Raw genomic sequence first — 4,861 nt, 5'->3', positions numbered from 1 at the left:
ATTCAGTTTTCAAATTTATACTGACTTTTTGATCACCCGGTATATCAAGAGACACTCTCAACGACCACGTACTCTGCATGGCATACGCAGAATCGCCATTGAATAAAGGGCCGATTTGGACCAGGGCTGGTTTGACTATCCGATCGATTGTACGCCACTACAGATTGGAGCCTCCATCGGAGCAAGGGGAGGTACACCGCGTATTGTCGTTGATCAGGAGTACTGTGACGGCTCACCCAACCCTCCCCCGCCCATTCCACCACTGGAAACGGACGATTTTGTATTTATATAAACATTTGTTTTTGCGATTCTGTGATCTGGACACATTGCAAGTAAATACATCCACATCCCTCATAGTGAATTGTTGTTTTCTGTGCCATGAATTTCGAAATAAAGTTGCAGAAGTTTTGTTGACATGCGTACAGTACACTGTTTCGACCTACATGGACTCTCGCATGTACTATACCGTTCCTCTTCTTCCTGATCGCCACGGAAACACAATGTACACTACTGGCCATTAAAATTGCTACACCACGAAGATCCCTGCGAAACCCTACATTTCAGCAGTATAATGCACGACCGCATGTTGCAGGTCCTGTACGGGCCTTTCTGGATACAGAAAATGTTCGACTGCTGCCCTGGCCAGCACATTCTCCAGATCTCTCACCAATTGAAAATGTCTGGTGAATGGTGGACGAGCAACTGGTTCGTCACAATACGCCAGTCACTACTCTTGATGAACTGTGGTATCGTGTTGAAGCTGCATTGGCAGCTGTACCTGTACACGCCATCCAAGCTCTGTTTGACTCAATGCCCAGGCGTATCAAGGCCGTTATTACGGCCAGAGGTGGTTGTTCTGGGTGCTGATTTTCCAGGATCTATGCACCCAAATTGCGTGAAAATGTAATCACATGTCAGTTCTAGTATAATATATTTGTCCAATGAATTCCCGTTTATCAACTGCATTTCTTCTTGGTGTAGCAATTTTAATGGCCAGTAGTGTATAACGGCGTGAAGCGTTTTTACGCGGATTTGGTGCTAGAAAAAGATCAACTAGGAATCTTGGGGCGAGATTCCGCTTATCCGAGGAGCAGACGACGTAAGCCTGGGCGAGCGAGATGAATCTGGCAGCGGGAACGGCGTCTGCGCAGAGGCGCCGCTTTGAGTAGCGCCGCCGCCGGCTCTGGTGGGAGAGGGGGGGGGGGGGGGGGGAGTGGTTGGGGAGGGGTCGCAGCCGGGCTGTAATTGGCCCTCGGCCGGCTGGAATGCACACAATTATCGCCGGTTATTGATGCCCGATTTGTGGCCATAATAAAGTAGCGCGGCCCCGCGCAGCCGCCGGCGTGCACTTTTCCAGCGTATGGAACAAAATATGCCGGCCGCGCCAGCGCTAGCGCAAACACAAACACAAACGCTCGCCCCCTTTTCAGGCTTTTATACTCCCCCTTTTCCCCTCTTTCCCCGTCCTCTCGCCGGATGCCCGTAGCGCGGCCAGATCAATGATATCGGAAATTTATATTATCTGTTTTACAACCATATTTTGATTCTTTCATTTAGAGGTCTCCACATAGCTAGCGAGCGGGAGGGTTTTAATCAAAAGCGCCGGCGCTGGTGGTGGTACCCTATGCGAGCGCAGCTGCACACACAGACAAACACATACACACACACACACGTACTGGCCTCGGTATGTAGCGCTCGCCGGCCCGCATTCTACTTGTATTTATAATTGGCGCCCGGCGCACGAATCCCGGCGCGCTGGTTACATTGATACACAATGAACTGATTGTTAATAGTCGGGTCCGGCTCGCTCGCTACGGCCGATTCGCTGTCGCCCGCCCGGCGGGACACTAAATATACGCGTTTCTTTTGTCCTCCGGAACAAGTGGCCGCCGCCCCGGGCGGGGAACACGTGTTCCCGGCGCCCTTCCTTGGCGCTCCTTCCCACCAGATTTACGCTTTAATTAATTCGTATTTATTTGCGGCGGCGCGCACGAGCGCGAAAAGTGCGCGACCTAATGGCGCGGAAGAGTCGGCGGCCGACGTCATTGTGGGTGCACGTGGCCTGCGGCCAGAGGCGTCCCCACAGCGCCGGTGAGCGAGGGGTGAAGGGCTGTCTCTTTGCGTCGTGATTGATCGATGAGGCGCGCCACATTGACCGCAAAACATTCGATCGGCGGGTGACATAGCTCGCTGTTGCATGCGAGCACTCATTTTTCGTTCGCACACCCTGCCGAATGTCTGGAAGACTGAATAAGTTACTTGTTTCTACATCTACATCTACATTTATACTCCGCAAGCCACCCAACGGTGTGTGACGGAGGGCACTTTACGTGCCACTGTCATTACCTCCCTTTCCTGTTCCAGTCGCGTATGGTTCGCAGGAAGAACGACAGCCGGAAAGCCTCCGTGCGCGCTCGAATCTCTCTAGTTTTACATCCGTGATCTCCTCGCGAGGTATAAGCAGGGGCAAGCAATATATTCGATACCTCATCCAGAAACACACCCTCTCGATACCTGGACAGCAAGCTACACCGCGATGCAGAGCGCCTCTCTTGCAGAGTCTGCACTTGAGTTGGTAAACATCTCCGTAACACTATCACGCTTACCAAATAACCCTGTGACGATACGCGCCGCTCTTCTTTGGATCTTCTTTGTCTCCTCCGTCAACCCGACCTGGTACGGAGCAATACTCAAGTGTAGGTCGAACGAGTGTTTTATAAGGCACGTCCTTTGTTGATGGACTACATTTTCTAAGGACTCTCCCAATGAATCTCAACCTGGCACCCGCCTTACCGACAATTAATTTTATATGATCATTCCACTTCAAATCGTCCCGTACGCATGCTCCCAGATATTTTACAGAAGTAACTGCTACCAGTGTTTGTTCCGCTATCGTATAATCATAGTATGAAGGATCCTTCTTTCTATTTATTCGCAACACATTACATTTGTCTTTGTTAAGGGTCAGTTGCCACCCCCTGCACCAAGTGCCTATCCGCTGCAGATCTTCCTGCATTTCGCTGCAATTTTCTAATGCTGCAACTTCTCTGTACACTACAGCATCATCAGCGAAAAGCCGCATGGAACATCCGACACTATCTACTAGGTCATTTACATATATTGTGAAAAGCAATGATCCCATAACACTCCTCTGTGGCACGCCAGAGGTTACTTTAACATCTGTAGACGTCTCTCCATTGAGAACAACATGCTGTGTTCTGTTTGCTAAAAACTCTTCAATCCAGCCACACAGCTGGTCTGATATTCCGTAGGCTCTTACTTTGTTTATCAGGCGACAGTGCGGAACTGTATTGAACGCCTTCCGGAAGTCAAGGAAAATGGCATCTACCTGGGAGCCTGTTTCGTTCCGTTGGCAGTCACATTTCTTATTTATTTAACACATTACTACGCGTTTTGCTGAGAAGAGTAATATATTGAAGAGTACCCACCTCAGTGGCCGAGGTCACAGTTTTTCATTGACTTCAGCTACTTACGATCAGACCTTCCGTCAACACGGATGCCCAGTACGAAAGATTATACCAACAGCAGCAAACTTTTAATACGGTCGCACACAGACACCCCGAAGTTGATTGGAAAAGGGCGTGGCGAGTAGTACACACGCCTTTTCTACCTACGACGGTGTGTTCATTTTGTCACGTGGTTGTGAATCAGAAGTTCGCTACTCGTCAGAGGCTACATTCCATTCATCTGACGGACGCTCCCTTGTGCCCTTGTGTCCGTTGACACGGATGCACACCGCCTGACTTGTGCCGGGAGCCGCGAGAGCTGGCTACTCACGCAGCGCATGTCGGCATTACTCTTGAGGCGATTGCCGGATTCTGTCTCTCCTGATGATATACTGCGTCCCGACGGCGTGTGCTTTCCTCCAAGGATGAACGCCGTTAAATGACTAAAGGGCATGGCCCTTTACTACATATTGAGTGATGCTCTCAAAGGCACACTCGGATTTTTGTCCCTACTGATGACGGAGCCTATTGATGCACTATGGACGGAATAGAGGGGAACCCATACCAACAGACGAAAAGACGACTCGGACGCTCGGCTCCGGCGGTTGTAGGATCTTTTTTAATAAAAAATCAATAAATACAAAAAATAAAAATAAATAAATAAACTTGGACAAACCCGCTAAATCCTCTTCCTGATCCTTCGATCCTAGAACTCGTTGCGTGGGCATGGCGACGGGATGGCCAGGCCTCGGGCGTCGACCCCTGCCCTACCCGTCGTCCTGCTCATGCGGTGGCGATTGACTCGGGGTAACCCGTTCGAATCTCCCGGGTAGGGGGCGGGGGGGGGGGGGGGTGGGGGGTGGAAGAAATTTTCAGTGCCAGTATTTGGCCGGCAGGGGGAGGAGGGGTGGTGCCGTAAAGTTTCTTATCACCGGAGGTCGCCAATGTCTTGGTTTAAATACCAAACCTTTCCGCAGTGTCTCGTGGAGTGAGGACTTGGAACACTGTTGATGGTGACGCGTTGGTCCTCTTCGAGAGGAGTAGCCTATGTGACAGCACCTCGTTTCAGCCTCTCCCTTCTCTCATCTCCGATACGGACATCACGCTACACTACAAACACACTCATTATTAGCCGCGCGTGGTAGCCGTGCGGTCTTAGGCGCCTTGCCACGGTTCGCGCGGGTGCCCCCGTTAGAGGTTCGAGTCCTCTCTTGGGCATGGGTGTGTGTGTTTTCCTTAGTATAAGTTGGTTTAAGTTAGATTATGTAATGTGTAAGCCTAGGAACCGATGACCTCAGCAGTTTGGTCCCATAGCATCTACCACAAATTTCCAAAAATGGTGCCTGCGGGCGCGAAGGGTAGAGAAAACGTTTCCAATTATGCGGCTGAAACTG

This window comes from Schistocerca piceifrons, chromosome 4 (assembly GCF_021461385.2).
Source record: "Schistocerca piceifrons isolate TAMUIC-IGC-003096 chromosome 4, iqSchPice1.1, whole genome shotgun sequence".
NCBI lineage: Eukaryota > Metazoa > Arthropoda > Insecta > Orthoptera > Acrididae > Schistocerca > Schistocerca piceifrons.
Note: the sequence above shows the minus strand (reverse complement) of the source record.